General features: G+C 39.9%; 1 protein-coding gene across 6 annotated transcripts in view; it reads left to right on the forward strand.

Moving 5' to 3' along the window:
- plcb4 (phospholipase C beta 4) overlaps positions 1 to 17,423 on the forward strand; it is a 168,490-nt gene that overhangs the window by 79,488 nt on the left and 71,579 nt on the right. For 4 of the 6 annotated variants that reach the window (XM_012963848.3, XM_002931736.5, XM_018094149.2 and 1 more), the window contains one exon: positions 1,783 to 1,839. The exons of 1 other annotated variant lie outside the window; for it this stretch is intronic. The gene's annotated coding sequence lies outside the window, so the exon portion shown is untranslated. Of the gene's footprint in view, positions 1 to 1,782; positions 1,840 to 13,886; positions 14,000 to 17,423 lie in introns of all 6 variants that reach the window. One more of the 6 variants, XM_031902883.1, reaches the window with a different exon arrangement.

Consider the following 17,423-nt stretch of genomic DNA (forward strand, 5'->3'; position numbering starts at 1 on the left):
CTAAAAACAATTTGAGCAACTCATTTAGAAAACCATTCCGCTAAAATAATGTATTTTTTTGTGTGTTTTTACTAAGGGCTAGCATATAAAAGCGTATACTTTGTGGTGATCCAGAATAAACCTGTGGTTTGAAAAATATACAGCCATTTATGTATCTAGCAAGAAAGCATGAAAAGCATAAAAGGCCTTTTCAGAAGTGCTTGTTTTGTGGGCAGGATGTTCCCCCGCATCTTCCATGCTTGTCCAACTTCGTTTGCATCTTCTCTGCTGCATTAGAAGATCAAGTACTTCAGAGCAACTGAATTATATGTGTAAAACCAAGCCAAGGCCTAGAAATGCCCAAATATGCACATTTTTGCCTCGCTCCTAAATAGGTGGAAATACATAAGAGTAAACAGACTAACTGACTGTTCTGTACTTGTCTTGGGAACCTTTTTTGCTTTTAGGTTAAGCATTTTCTAAATTCTGTGTCCTTAAAAATATCTATTTTTTTCTTTTTTTTTTACTTTCTGAATCTGATATTTGTTTACTCTGTTGTCAATAGCAAAAGCACTTAATATTTTTATTGCCATGGCCTGCTGGGGAATAAGTGTTGTAAACAGATGTCTTTCCCAGTGGCAGCTGCTTCCCATTTTCCTGAATGGTAAATGGCTTAATTGAGACACATTGGGGTACATTTACCAACACTTTGGGGCTGAATTACTAATCCACGAATTCGAATCCGAATGGGAAAAATTCAGATTGGAAAACGAACATTTTGCGACTTTTTCGTATTTTTTGCGACTTTTTCATAGCCGTTACGACTTGCGCGAATTGTCGCGACTTTTTCATAGCCATTACAAATTTCGTGAATTGACGCGACTTTTTCATAGCCATTATGACTTTCGTGAATTGTCTCGACTTTTTCATAGCCATTATGACTTTCGTGAATTGTCGTGACTTTTTCATAGCCATTACGACTTTCGCGAATTGTCGCGACTTTTTCGTATTGAGCGCTCGAAAAAGTCGCAAAATACCGGTCATTGCGAAAAAAACGCATTCGGACGCTTTTCGGACATTCGTGGATTAGTAAATGTGCCCCTTTGTGTATTTGTTTCCATTGTGTATGGCTCAGAAATTATGCTGACTTCTGCTTTGTGTGTACTCGCCTAATAGAATACAGTACCTACTATATGCAACTATTTTTATCTACAAATGCTGCTGTGATAGGCTTCATTCTATACATAGCCCTGGCATCAGCCCCTGTTTGGTTGCAGATTCTTTTCTTTGCAACTTTAAAGGAAAAGGAAAGGTAAAATCACCAGGGGATGCCAATATGTTATGTACCCCCTACTGATTGTAATCACTTACCTTATACTCCGGGTTGGTTCTCCTTTTAGGAGGAAACCGCACCAGCCCAGGGTAGCAGCGAACAAATGATCCTCTTATTTCTTCTCGATCCCGGGGCCGACATATGTGCAATAGAGTGAAAGAGCCGGCGTTTTTATTACAGTTCAGCTTTTCACTCTACTACACATGCGCAGTCTGTGCAAAGACAGAGGAAAGAATAAGGTCGCTGTCTCGCAGCTGGTGCTGTGTTCTCCTAACTGGAGCACCAACCCAGGGTATAAGGTAAGCGATAACATTTTGGCACCCCCAAGTGATTGTACCTTTTCTTCTCCTTTAAAAAAATCTAAACTAACTAAAACTGAGTATGTGGTGCCATACTCATAGTGGATACCGCATGCCGTACTCATACTGTCTGATGGATTTGTAATGTTTGTTTTTGTCTTTGTGTTTTAGGTCAGTCTTTTTTGGATTAAACTGCCTGCTCTTCTCAAGCTGCTCAAGTCCTTGTTGGTAGGTAGAAATATTGTTTATTTTCATTTTGATTTCAGTATTATTCAGTTCTACTGTTAGGGCTGTGACACACGTAGAGATTAGTCGGTGCGCGACAAATCTTCCTTGTAGCAGGCGACTAATCTCCCCAAACTGCCATCCCACCGGCTAGAATGTAAATCGCTGGTGGGATGGCATACGCGGCGGCACGATTTGCCAAAGTCGCCAAAGTTGCCTTGAAAGGAAACTTCAACGACTTAGGAAAATCGTGCCACCGCGTATGCCATCCCAGCGATTTACATTGAAGCCGGTCGGATGGCATTTTGGGGAGATTAGTCGCCTGCTACAAGGAAGATTTGTTGCGCACCAACTAATCTCCACGTGTGTCACAGCCATTACCTCTAAACTATAGGACAATTAGAAATGCAGTTACTGGGGGCTACATAAAACACCATTTGTTACACTTACTCCCCATTGGATAGAGCCCACCTAGGGTTTATTGTGTTGTTTTATTCTTTATTTTGTTTATATTGGGATCTATTTACTTCATTGTTTGACTAAGTAATATATATATATTGCCCCTGCTTATTAGCCAGTGTCCCACTGTGCCCCCTATAGTTCCTGGGACCCCCGGCAGTTGCAGAGTCTGTTTCCTCTATAATTACACCCCTGTATTTTAGCCAAACCACATCCATTAAGTTCAACCTTTTGTCCCAGCAAAACCTACCAAACTGCTTGATGATCTTCTGCACAGAAGGGGCATAGCCAAAGGGGCATGGCCAAAATTATTTGTACTGTGTGCTTGTGTTCATGTTGTGGGGGCCCAGATAAATAACTTGTACAGGGCCCCAAAGATTCTGATGGCGGCCCTGTCAATAGTAATAATACAGGAGAAGCAGGGCCAGGTTTAGGTGAAAGGATGATCAGTTCAATTGATCAGTTTGTTTGTATTGAGATGGAGCTGATTTGTCCAGGAGTTAAGGTGGCCATACATGCTAGCGAGCGGGTCTTCTTCCGATATCCCCACCTACAGGTGGGCGATATTTGGCTAATTCGGTTGTTTGGCCCTGGGGACAAACGATCAAATTAGAAGGATGGGTATAGGCGCCCATCGGTTCGGGGACTTCATCAACGAGCCAATGCGGCGCCCGATCCGACTAAATTTTTAAACCTGCCTGATCGAGATCTGGACGATTTCCGGCCAGATGTTGTTCAGGCAGGCCTGTCGTTAGTGCCCATACAAGGGCTGATAAGCTGACGATTCGGTCTAAGGGACCGTGTATGGCCACCTTTAGAATTAAAAATCTGAATTTAAGGGAAGTGGCATATGACGACTAATCTCCCCAAAATGCCATCCCACCATCAAGAATCACCAGCGGGATGACATACACATCACTTCGGTTTTTCAAAGTCACCCAAAACTTCCTTGTGAGGCAACTTCAGGCGACTTCGGAAAACCAACTTCCCATCTGCCACCTCTCGTAGTGATTAATGAAGGGGTGGATAAATCATCAGCATATAGACGATATTCAAAGCTAGTTGAATGGAAGAGCCCTCCCACAGACAGAATGTACAGAGAGAATTAGTAAGAAACCTTGGGATACCATCCTTCCATTAAGGAGAACTGGCGCCAAGGGTTCGTTGGCATAAGAAACATAGGAGGATCAGTTAAAAGGTGAGAAGAGATGCAGGATATGATTCAGTGCAATGCTATATACCGAATCAGGACAAATTTTGCAGTAGCTTCTAAATGATTTTCTGCAGAAGCAGACAGAATTAACCCACAGTATGCCACAGGGCCGAGTGTCAGGAAACCTGTGAGGTGCGAGGCCTTTGTCAGCGTTGCCTTTCAGCCGGTGTGTAGCCGTATGACAACACCGATTAGTGCCATGCAGCCATTCCTAGAATGTTTCCATGGAGATTTGTGATGTCAGACTGGAGCAGCATCAGTTCTGTTTGCTAAAAAAGCCTGAGCCGATTGTTTTCTACCCAGTAAGCAAACAAAATTCAAGCGTCATAAACCTGAAATCTGCCCAATTTACTTCTCTTGCCATTCATAATCCTCAATTATTGTTCCAGGAATTATTTTTTGCATTCCATGACACATTTATTTATGTCCTTTGTCCACTTTTATTCTGGTAGTGATTCTTTTGTTGTTATTAGAATGTAGCTCTGACTGTTTTCTATTATTTGCTGTAGAATTGAAGCGAAATTGCTTAGAGTCACTTTACTTCTCTTAAATGAGAACTCTGGTTTCTGGACAAAAATTTGTTTTGGAGCCCCACACAACACAGAACCCCTAATATACCTGTAATTCGTTCTGTCAAAAATATGAATAAATACCATTTTTATATGCTGCATATAGTCCAGCAGCAAAACAGTTCTTCTCTTTCTGCCTCATTTGAAATCCTTGCAGGGGAGGAGGGACTAAAACATGAATGTTACAAATTGTACCAACTTATTCACATGTTACAGACAGCATGCAGGAACTACATAACCCACAATGCATTGCACTGTGATGTTCCGTTACTTTTTGACATCACGAGTGCAGGGAATTGTGGGATTTGGAGGATTTTGCAGGCTGAAGGCAGGCTGAGGACAGTCGATTGCATTTATTTGAGTCTCAAAGTAGTCAGCCAGATCAGCAGGGGAACAGGGGGCAGGGCTTAGGGAACTGTTCCAAACCATATTATTACATTAAAAATCATGAAAAGGCTGCATATGTTTTAATTGGTGTATATTGCAAAGTTTGAAATTATGTTTCAAAAAGCTTAAGTTGTGTTTGGGTGGAGTTCCCCTTTCATACAGACATACATGTTTGTTTAGTGCTTAGGGTTCAGAACTGACCCTTCTGGATTCTCTTCAGTTCACAATAAATTACATTCACAACATTCACATTACATTTCTGTCAGGGGTTTTGCTTGTGGCACTGCCGGGGGATAAATCGGGCTAGAGGAACGGATGAAATCACGTAAATGTCCTTTGCAGATGATTTTTGCAATATTGGTGTATATTTATGTGAAGCAGTCCGGTGTTGTACAATGATTTCCAAAAATATCTGGTAATCTGGTATTCTTTATGGGCTATGAGCAGCCATTGGGGGTCTCAGACATAGGTTTGGCCAGTGGTGAAATGTGGTGGGACATAACTTGACATAGACAAGAATGGTTTAAATGAGAGACTGGAATATGAATAAGAGAGGGCCCAAAAGGACAGATCAATAATAAAAAGTAATAATAACAATAACATTGTAAGCTCACAGAGCAATAGTTTTTATCTGATCTGGTCAGTGACCCCCATTTGATAGCTGGAAAGAGGGAGATGTGAAATAATTCAAAAATAGTGACTATCTATGTCTATGGCATCTTACAGCAGTCTCTCTGGCATTTGCCTGAATCCATAGATGGCCAGTCCGGGCCTGGGCACAAGCTTAAAGAAAAACCTTTAAATGAGAATTTAACTATGTGTTTCTTTTAGCTCCCCTTAGCACTCCTATGTGCTTATCCTGTATCAGAATCTATAAATTATGTAAACATCACAGAAACAGTGCATTAGAGGCAAGACAAAAAATATAAGAATGGCCTGTTATTAGCCCCTTGATGGGAGTGGCAGTTTGTATAGGGTAATGGAATTCACTATGTGCATGTAATTAGCACTAGTAAATATCTGTAATAATTATTGAGCAAGTAAATATGGATGTGTATTAATGGTTTTTATTTTTGCTTATTCATCTGTTAAAGCATCTTTTCTTTTATGTCTATCTATCTATCTCACTATCTATCTAACATCTATCTATCTATCTATCTATCATATATCTATTTTCCTATCTATCATCTATCTATCTATCTATCTATCTATCATCTATCTATTTTCCTATCTATCATCTATCTATCTATCTATCTATCTATCTATCTATCTATCTATCTATCTATCTATCTATTTATCTATCTATCTCTGTCTGTGTATCCATCTTTGCCTGTTTATGTTGCTGTCTAAAACATGCACATGTTCTAGTGCTATTTTTTGCAGTTTTGGTGCATATGTATGCCTATTTTTATCTTGCAGTATTAATATGTTTTCAATTATAATTTAATGATAATTAAAGTGGATTAGGCACTAGATTAATTAGACAGGGACAGGCCAGCGTGGGCTTGGTTGTTTTAGGATTAATCTCTGTTGCAGCCTTATTATTGATCTGTGTTTCATTGTGGGAGATGGAAGAGCAGGGTTTTGTGGTATAGTCACTCTTCTGATCACAGGGTTAAATGCTGAGGGTTTTTGTTTGGGTTTGGTAGACATTCTGGATCAATGTCTTTTACAGTTACAATTTGCTAACAAATTGAAGGAATACATTTGATGCCTTTGTATCATTTAACTCCTACTTTCAAATCAATGCCGCACTGGTAAGGCATTTATTCTCAATGTAGATGATAGGTTAGTGGCTTGCATGGAGTGAACATGCAAAGGAAAGAGAAAAAGGACAAAGAAAGAAAGAAAGAAAGAAAGAAAGAAAGAAAGAAAGAAAGAAAGAAAGAAAGAAAGACAATAAAAGGCTGATAATGCATAGGCAACTGCTTTGTATTGTGTCCTTTGTATTCTTCATAGAGCTGCAAACAAGGAAAGAAGGGATTCCTTCATATAATGGCACCGCCAAACAATGCAGCTAACTTGAAACCCTAGCACTAGTATTGTTTATTTTTATTTTCTGTTATTTATATAGTGCAGACACATTTCCAAAGTGTTTCATAGATATTATCCATCATTCACATCAGCCCCTGTCCCAAAGAAGCTTACAATCTAAGGTCCCTATCACATTGACACACACTATAGTCAATTTAGTCAAAGCCAATTAACCTGTGTGTATGTTTTTTTTTTTGATTGTGGGAGAAAACCCACACAGACACGAAGAGAACATACAGACTCCATGCAGATAGTGTCCTGGCTGAGATTGAACTCAAGATGACAGCACTGCAAGGCAGCAGTGCTACTGAACAACCTTATTCAGACCCATTATATGAGGCAGGCATTACAGTAGCTCAATGATTGTTGACACCCCACATGCAGACACAGAGATCTCCATTTATTGTAATGCTATATAGATATCGAGTGTTATTGTATTGGGTGTATGGGGAACTGGAGGGTACAGGGTTGGATAAGGGGCTAAGAGGACTTTGGGTGGGAAAAAGTGGGTAATATGGGTTAAAGTGCAGTGGGTAATACAGAGTGGCATAATTTGAAGCCTGCGTAAAGCCATTGTAAAATCCAACACAGTTCCATTTATGTTACTCTATACACCCACGACCCACTCACCACCAGTTTCTTCTTCCAATGGACTTTATCAATAAATCCTTCATTTTTTTTCTATGTAGTTGGGTCCATCACTTGATTTGCCACATTACTGTCTGAATTATATTAAAGCCATGATTTTAATAAATGCTATATGGTGTCATTTGGAAGCTGCGCCCTTTGTTTTACATACTTCCTATACTTATTATTGACTGCAAGTACTGCTGGTCTGTGGCTGCAAGTTATTAAAATGTCAATCATATTATTATTCATTCATTACTAATACTTACAGTAAATATTTTATTACCCTGCATTTTTTTTGAGTAGTAACATGTTTTAGCCTTTCCTTTTTCTGTTGCATTGTTGTAGATATGGGTGGCTTATTTCCCCTTTGGGTGCTTCTGATATCCTCTATTTCACGGCCCAGGTTTCATTTTACCTACTGTATTTTTGCTGCTATTTCACATCCTTTATAAAAGTTCTCGGTTTTCTTGTGTACTTTTGTTTAGAGGACTGTGTCCCAGTTTATCCTCTTTCAGGCTTTCCTTAACAAAAGTTGAGCTCGCTGTCTCAGCTTTCTGGATCTTCTTTCTTATTTTTTAAAGAAAGCTTACAAGTGAAGCAGTATATTGTGTCTTCTGTATGTGGCCAGTCTAATGTTAATTATGCTGGTTGATAACATTATCTTTTGTTGGACCTCTGTAAATTGAGATAAATATCTGCTTTTTAGGGCTCTGGCACACGGGGAGATTAGTCGCACGTGACAAATCTCCCTGTTCGCGGGCGACTAATCTCCCCGAAATGCCATCCCACCGGCGAAGATGTAAATCGCCGGTGGGATGGCATTTCGGGGAGATTAGTCGCCCGCAAACAGGGAGATTTGTTGCGGGGCGACTAATCTCCCTGTGTGCCAGAGCCCTAAAGGAAAACTATACCCCAGAATGAATACCTAACCAACAGATAGTTTATATTATGTCAAGTGACCAATTAAAGAATCTTGCCAAACTGGAATATATATATCAGTAAATATTGTCCTTTTACATCCTTTCCCTTGAGCCGCCATTTAGTGATGGGCTGTGCGCTCCCTCAGAGATCAGCTGACAGGAAATAATGCAGCTCTAACTGTAACAGGAAGTAGTGTGGGAAGAAAAGAGAACTTTGTCCATTAATTGGCCTAACAAGTATGTGTGCCCTTGGTTTGTTTGTGTGCACTGTGAATCGTAGGATGCCAGGGGGCAGTCCTAAGGGTTTAAAATGGCAATTTTATATTTAGGATTACCTAATGGAACATACTACTATAAATGTATATTTTTATGAAAATGTTTATTTAGGTGAAGCAGGGCTTTAAATATGAGCTGGTTTATGCTATATATTGATATTATCCTTACATAGTGCTAGGTCAGAGTAAGATAGTACAAGTTAAATTGAATATTAATAGAAATTCACCTAGGTTAATAGCATTTCCCCCAAACCACACCCCAAAACATAAATAAATTAACCTGACTATCCCTTCCATTTATCCTGCTATTTTCATTTGAGGCTGATATACCCAAACCAATCCTGTGCAGTATCCATTGGATGAACAGATACTGTATGAGGGGCCTTATAAGGTATATCCACCTTTCTGTTATTGACAGCATTAGCTCATGCACCATGTCGCCCAGTTAATTATCAAATGCACCACCCACTGGCCGACATAAAGGGAGGAGATTTATCAACATTTGAGAATTTTTTTTCACGACTCAAGTTTTTTGGTGCCAAAAAAACTTAAATTCTTTTTCCAAGAACTTGAATACCTGGTATTTATTACATGCAAAAAACTTGAATGAAAAAATTTGCCATTTAAAAGCCTTATACACAGATAAGCTACCAACTCGGTCTAAAGGAGCTGAATTGTCAGCTTAAATCTGCCTGTGCATGGCCACCTATAGTCAGAACTGGAACTAGGTGTTGCCAGAAGAGCCACGTGCTTCATACACAAAGGAGGGGTGGGGAGTGGATATGCAGGGCTTGCAGGCAACAGAGCATCAGGTGGTGGTGAATGGCCCGAGTAGGGTGCTGGTAGTGTATGAGCAAGCTGGGTGGGTGCTGGCTGTCTCCTTGGGTGTCAGTACTGTTTGGCCCAACTTTGTCCATAATGCACATATATTATAATTAAGCCTCAATACACATTCCAAGAATCTCAGGAAATTTTTTTGTCAGTTTTTGCCTGTACATGTAGCCTTTCATATCTACTGTTGAGTCCTGAGACTAGTCCAGCCATATCTCTGTAATGATAACTATTTCCTACTATCCATATGATGTCATTCTAGTTCATCCGTCTGTTTGGGAAAAAGACAGCAAAACGCCCCTTCTGATGCTAAAAGACATAGGATTGTGGTTAACGCAAGACCAACAGCAGGAAACTGAGGTGTTATCAGTGTCCCTGTTTAGGAAATGCTGCCCTGCCCCAGCAAGTACAAACAGGAGACTGTTCCTTGAGCATACACACACACTCAGGGCATGTTCTCTTTTATTCCTCTATACAGAATACAAAACAGTATCCACTGAAACATAATGCAGGGTTGGAACTGATGGCTTCTGAGTGTGAATACATGATGAATCATTTATTTTAGAAAAGCAATGTATAATAATATATTTAATAAAGTAGCCGTAAAAAAAAAAAAACATCTTTAGAGGCGGACATCCCCCTGCTGAATATCACATTACGCAGCTTTACCGGTTTCTTAGATAAAGGGGGCGTTGTAATCACTGCCGGTTATCTAGAACATCTTCCCATTGGTGACCTTTGAAGTAGGTGAATTCGCAAGCATGAGAGCATTATTTAGACTGTAATTTAAAGCTTATGTGAATCCAAGGAAATTTACGTCAAGTGTTTGAGCTCTGCTAGTCATTAAATTACACCTTATTCAACCCTAAGCGTATAATAAAACATGGGAAATGTAAGACACGAGTTACAGCAGAGGGAGGGGGTTTACAGTAAAGGAAAACGATAATAATATTTCAATTGCTGCGTTATGAAACGGTATTTAGCAGCGGGAAACAGCACAGCTCTCAGCATGCTGAATATAATACAGGGAAACAGAACTACCATGTTACACCTAATTGGTCGTGCTTATCCACACAAATCCCTTGCCACACCCATGATCCACATTATTGGCCACACCCCTTTTGCTAACAGCAAGAATTTGAGGGTAATGTCCATACCAGGATTATCAACAAATTGATTAAGGTGTGCTACACAATGGACAAACCAGCTAATTGTAGCCCCAGGTGCAAGCTGAACCCTCAGCCAGGGTAAAACAATATCCAGGATAAAATGAAAAAACAGCAGCACTCCGGAAATGTTGTAGAAAAAAGTGACTTTACTCAAGTGCACACAGCAACGTTTCGGGCATAAACCAGCCCTTTATCAAGCCTAGTCAAACAAATACAATCAAGTGTTATATACCCACAGGAAAGGGAGGGACCATCACTCCAGCCCTCCATTTAACCCTTTGTGTTCAATATACAAATTTTCAATATATAGATTGCACATATCAAATTTCAAAATTGTAAAAAACATATAAAACAGCACATATATATGCCATAATAATACTTCCATAATATGCTCTAGTGTATCAAGTGCATCAAATTGTAATAGTGATAAATATACTGCTAACGTATAGGAACAATAAATGTCTTACTTTAATGTATTTCATTAAAAATAATTGCTTTTTCCTTATTTCTTTTTCTTTTTGGCTCCGATGCCAAACTCAGGGGACAAATCACCCCTGAATTGTTAGGAATCTGGAGCTTCCACATCTCTGAATCTTACTGTCCTATACCCTGTGGGTATATAACACTTGATTGTATTTGTTTGACTAGGCTTGATAAAGGGCTGGTTTATGCCCGAAACGTTGCTGTGTGCACTTGAGTAAAGTCACTTTTTTCTACAACATTTCCGGAGTGCTGCTGTTTTTTCATTTTGTCCATACCAGGATTGTTACTCCTTTTTGGAGCTCTTGTCCTGGTGTCCTGACACATTTTAACCATTAAAGGAATACTGTGACAGGAATAGTTAATTTTGAAATTGACATGGGGCTAGACATTTTCTCAGTTTTCCATGTGCCTCAGCCATGTAGCCTGTGCTCTGACAAACTTTGCTTACTCTTTACTGGAGCTATATCATGGGGGAGCTTATCAACAGAACAATGGGAATGTTCTAACACAGGGGTGCCCAGACTTTTTCCCCCCACGGTCGATTTTGGCCCTCCCCGCGTACACACGCGACATAGCGTACGTACGCATACCCAATAAAAGCGCAGAACCGCCGCACTTCCACATTTCCTGGCTTCAACGCGGTCCACCAGAAATCCACGGGGGATCGACTGGTGGACCGCGATGGACGTTTTGGCCACCCCTGTTCTAACACCTGCTTTGCTAAAAATGCTCCCATGCCCCACCTAGCAGTAGGTATCAGAATAGCACTCAATAGTAAACATCCCAATCCGGCTTGGGACTCCTCCAGTTACATGGGAGTAGGAGAAACAATAGGTTAGCTGAAAGCAGTTCTAATGTGTAGTGCTGGCTCCTTCTGAAAGCTCAGACTCAGGCACAGTGCACTGTATACCGTAAAATAATGACAGAATCCCTTTAAATAACACTGTTTAATAACTTTTGGCATCTGATCTGTTGAAATGTTAGGTACCCCCAGTGATTGTAAACACTTACCTGATATCCTGGGCCGATGCCCCTTTCAGCAGAACACTGCACCGACTCAGGGTACCTGTGCTCATGGGATCCTCTTCCTCCTGTCTTCTTTCTTTGCAATCGCGGGGCCAATATATGTGCAGTACAGTGAATAAGCCAGTGCGACCAGGAACCCCGGGTCGGTGCAGCTTTCTGCTAACAGGAGCACCGGCCAGGGGTATCAGCTAAGTGACTACAATCACTGGGGGGGTGCCTAACATTCTGGCACCCCTCAGCCATCATGCCTTTTCTTCCCCTTTAAGATATGTGATCGGTGGGATATGTAGATATGTGGTCTCTTTTCAGTAACTCTGGGCATCCCCCAAGCAGTTAGATCTTACATATGCATTTAGGTTATTGAAAGATACCTTTTGATTGGTTGCTAAGGGTTTCTAACCCAGAACTATTGAGTGAATATACTGTATTATCCACATAATTCTTTTACAGAGAGGATGTTAATTTGCTCTAAATGTCATTTCTCTGCTGGAATCATGGTTACTGCAGTAACTTGCTGTTTACCAAACATATCAGGTGAATGAAATTGATTTGTTTGGTTCATTATATTTTTTGGCAGGTTGTTAGCACTTGAGATGTTCCCAGTTTCTTCTAACTATATGATGCTCTCAGCCAATTTCAGTTCAGATAAACGGATGCCTGGTTATAGGGTTGATTAATCTAAGGCAGTGGTTTCAAAACTGCAGAACTGGGCCTTTGACGGGCCAAAGCAGTTAATGGAGTGCTCCCATGGAGGAATCTTGAACACCAAATAATGGGATATTTTAAGCATTTGCTGCTCTGAACACTTCTATTACTATAGCAAATTTACTGTTACCTAGTATTTATAAGGATGAAAAAAAAAATATTTCTTGATGCATCTGTCCAATTGTAATGCGATGAAAGCGCAAGATGATTTGTTAAAATGGTTGGTTGCAAATGAAGCGGAACTGACCAAGCTGATTGTCCAACTGGCTCTTCTCAAGATTCTATAACTGTTAAGCTTGTTGGATGCTGTGTGGGGAGGTTAGTTATACAGGTAAAACACCTAAAATGTTTTTGTTTAAGGAGCGTAATGAGTTTTTGATTAAACCTCTCAGATCTTCTCTGCTCCCCCTACAACATTGTCAGTCAAAATTGGTCTTATAGGGCACACCATGCCCAACTCATAGCAATTAGATATTGCTGGCATAGGTACAGCTCATTATATAGGCTCACAATGGAAATAAGGATGGTGTGATGGGAATTATACTTGGCTCTAGTACACTGGGATGTAAGCCAGCCTGAACCTGAAGCACATTTACGGCTTCTTCCCTGCATGCCTGTCCCCTAAACACATCCCATATTAGAACTGCTTCCTCATAGAAATCTATTCTGTAATGCTGCACCCCCATTTATGGGGTACCCAGACTGCTTTTCAACTAATATGCCACTCTTCACGGGAGCTCAGGTGCCTTGCTAAGTACTTTACACATCCCGCAACATAGAAAAGGACATTCCTTCAGTACAAATGCAATACGTCATTCTTTTATGCTTTTTTTTCCTATTTATTAGATGTAATAAATTATGAAATATCTTTGCTTACAGAGTGCATTTTCCCTTTATCAGTTGCCAGCTCACAGGACCTCTCCACGGCTAATGTGCCTTGCATTGCTAGATATGTATAATCCACAAATTGCAAATCTCTACTCTTGTTTTAGGAATTGGAACACGAGAGAGAGATTTTACGCATTCAGTTCCAGGTTTAACCTCTTTGGAGGCTGCGCTCCCAGCCAGAAGGCAATTAGTTTTCTCTTTCAGTCAGGGAAGATGAACACACCATAGATGGCCATGAAAAAGATATATATGGGCTTTTTTTCTTCTGATTACCCTGGCGTTATGTAAAAGTTCCTATTTTTGCGAATGTTATATAATCAGATGAAAGAACAACATTCCTTTGTTCCTGCTGGAAAGTTTCGCATTTTTTTTAGCCAATCTTTAAACAATAAGGATAATTCATTAAAGATTTGCTTTCTTGCAGAAAATTCCTCCAACATATTTTACTCTTTTCCATACAGAGGCAATTCATTGGTGCCCCGTAGGGATCTATAGCGCTGGATGTGCTGATTGCAGGATTTCATCCCTCTTTCTCTCTTACTTCCCCATCCAGAACTTGATCTTCCGTATCTGCGTGCGTGGTATCAATTTGCATCATTATTATTGTATTTATAAAACGCCATCATTTTCTGCACTACTGTACAATAAATGGGTGTATACACTGAATATACAGATTTACATACAATAACAACCAATAACCGATACAAGACGTAAAGAGGGTCCTGTCCAAGCAAATTTACAATCTAAAATCCAAACTTATCGTTTACATTTACAGTAAATATATGGAGGCTACTTTCGCCGTGGCCCCAGCAGTGGCGTAGCGTGGGCTTTCGTCGCCTGGGGCCGACCGGAAATTTGCTGCCCCTCTATTGTAATAATAATCAGATCATCTGATTATTATTATATTGCCGCCGCCCCTTTTGATACGCCGCCCGGGGCCATGGCCCCCTCGGCACCCCCCTCGCTACGCCACTGGGCCCCAGTAATGCCCCCAGTTTGCTTCTGAGATATACAGGTATGGGTTCCATTATCTGGAAACCCATTATCCAGGAAGCTCTGAATTACTGGAAGGCCATCTCCCATAGACTCCAATTAAATCAAATCAAATTTTTACAAATGATTTCCTTTCTCTCTGTAATTATAAAACAGTACCTTGTACTTGATCACAGCTAAGATATAATTAATCCTTATTGTAGGCAAAACCAGCCTACTGGGTTTAATTAATGTTTAAATCATTTTGTAGTAGACGAGTTATGGAGATCTAAATTACGGAATGACCTGTTATCTGGAAACCCCAGGTCCTGAGCATTTTGGATAACAGATCCTATACCTGTATTCCAGTCTATTTGGGGTGCATTTCCATTGCCTTTCAGTGGTGGTTAAAAAACAAGTCAACCCAAAATATAATGTTTTGCCTAATAAAAGAAAACATAATTCTAAGCAACTTTTCAAAATACATTCAATACAAATTTGCAATGGTTTTTGACTTACTTGTATATATAACTGCTATTAGAAGTAGTGTTTGCCAGTCCTTTTCTATTCTCTGCTCTGGTGGCAGCAGACTGACAGACCTGTCTTGCTGGAGGAGACCTTTGCAGCATTAAAAGCACTAAAAATGTTCAATAATTAGCATTTGCAATTTTTAACCCTCTCAGGTTCCTGTTATCCAGAAAGCTCAGAATAGCAGCAAGACGATCTCCTATAGAGTCCATTTTAAGCAAACTATTCTGTTTTTTAAAACGGATTCCCTTTTTCTCTATAATAATAAAACATTACTGTGTACTTGATGGTAACTAAACTGCATGAATCCACATTGGGGGCAAAACTAACCTATTGGGTTTATTTATTGATTTAAAACACTGGTTAACTCAATAAACTGTGCTATTACTAGTGCTAGGCCAGTTTTCATGGCTGTATTGCTGACACAAATTATTCTCGTGCCCTTGGGACATTATAGCAGCAGGGCAGCCACTTTGTTAATCGCCTATTTTATTATCTTAAAAAACCCTTGAGTTGGCATGGATATTTTCTTCCTATTCCCATGTTCTGTCCTGCCTTAAATTGCTGAGAGACTCTGCAATGCAGTATAGTAAGTACTAGTAAAGCAGTAGGGGGGGACCCGAACCCTAATGAGAAATCTATTCCTAATGAGGCTCTCTCTGTTTTCATTAAATGCATGATATGGCCATAAAATGATGCCTGCTGTACACATGACTAATACATTATTAATATGAACGCTAACCATTCAGCCTAATTAATGTGAACATAGTTTTATGGCCTTTGTTATTTAAGAAATTTATTGTCGAAACGTTTTAATATTGTTTATGTTTGGAAGAGATCTGTGCCCAGGCAGTATTCTGGGACAGCAGCAAGTTATGTAAACATAAAGGCACATCCAATCAGAGCCTTCTATTCATTTCCACTCTACCTGTATTTAGCTCTGAATGCTGGCAGCTACACGGGTTATTTTCAGCACGTATTACTAAAAATCGTCTGCGTACATTTCACAACACTGACACATTTATTAATGCAAATAAGGAGCTTTTTTAGACTGGTCCCCAATGCATTTGTTCACCTTGCCCACGTAAACTAATTAAGGCGGCATTAACAATCACATAGTGTTGATTTCCTAGAATGGCCACGCTGAGGAACTCAATAGTGCTGGATTAGACAGGTAATAAGGATTAACCATGCTAAATAGTGAGGGTTATTCCCGCTATGGTGTGAATTTGTCTGCCTTGCACCTGTCCTTCTGTTTCCCCTGTGGCCACAGTGGTGATATAACCTACTTTCTATTTATTGGCCTTCGTTTGGTGCTAATAAGGCTCTGAGATGAAAGTCTATTTCTTACAGTGATTTTTTTCTTATGTAGAAATATGCAGAGGACTGTTATAATTACACACAAGTTATATTATAAACAAGTTTCTGGTTAAGTAACTGGGGGCACTTGAGCCTCTGATAGATGGAATGGCTTGGTAAAACCAAAAAAAGAATTCTGCACATTTTCTTCATTTAAATTTGACCAACTGAGCGGAGAAAAAACCTCAACATGATTAAGCACAAAGGGGGTTATATTATTAGATGAGCATTGCTTGTCGGGGTATCGATTATCTGAAACACGGGGAAAAAAATATGCCCACGTGACAGCCCCACCCATAAATGTCATCAGACTGCCCCCAACATCATAGTCCCACACTGGCCCGCCCTTTCAGGGAACTAGGGGTAGGCAGAAGAGGCTAGAGCAAAATAGTGAGGGGGCACTAGGCAGGTACCCCTTTTGCCAACCTCTAGTACAGGATCTCTTAACCCCCACTGCTAATTTCATGGTGCCCACCCCCCTTCAAATGACTTCTGGGCACTGTGTTCCCCCCTCCATGTTTGTGTTTGCCATTAATAAAGATGGCAGCTGGATAGGTAATTAAAAGTGCAAACATATTTACACCTCCTAATATATAGGGGAGTTAAACAATTTAAGGGTAAATACATCTGATTCAACTAAATGAGGTATTTTTATATATATATATATATATATAACAAAATGTTGTGTTTTGAAAACTCGGGCTTATAAAAGCTCTAGACCATTAAAGGCCAAATACACCTACATTTTCCAATTCCACTTAAGGGATGATGTTATTATCCCCTAGTGGGGATGTCAGTGGATGGTACTTTCTGTAGCATGGGTAAAAACAGTTAACGGTATAATGTCCCTTTGATAAAAGCAGTGTTTGGATACGTCAGACCCTTGTTTATAATTTAGATAGAGGTCATTTATTTCACATTGCATTGTAATGTAGGTGCTTAGGTCATGGAGAACAGACTGCAGTTTCCAGAATAAGTATAAGAATAAGAAAATCTGTTTAGTGGATGTAAACCTTCCAGGAAATGTTTGGTTGGACTAAACCTTTAATTTATACCTAGTCCTTGTACCAGCCTCGATCCATTAGCATAATATCCAATTTTTAAGACTCTCCTTTCAATTAAGCACTTTATGAGTCCGC

Source organism: Xenopus tropicalis, chromosome 5, assembly GCF_000004195.4.
Source record: "Xenopus tropicalis strain Nigerian chromosome 5, UCB_Xtro_10.0, whole genome shotgun sequence".
Taxonomy (NCBI): domain Eukaryota; kingdom Metazoa; phylum Chordata; class Amphibia; order Anura; family Pipidae; genus Xenopus; species Xenopus tropicalis.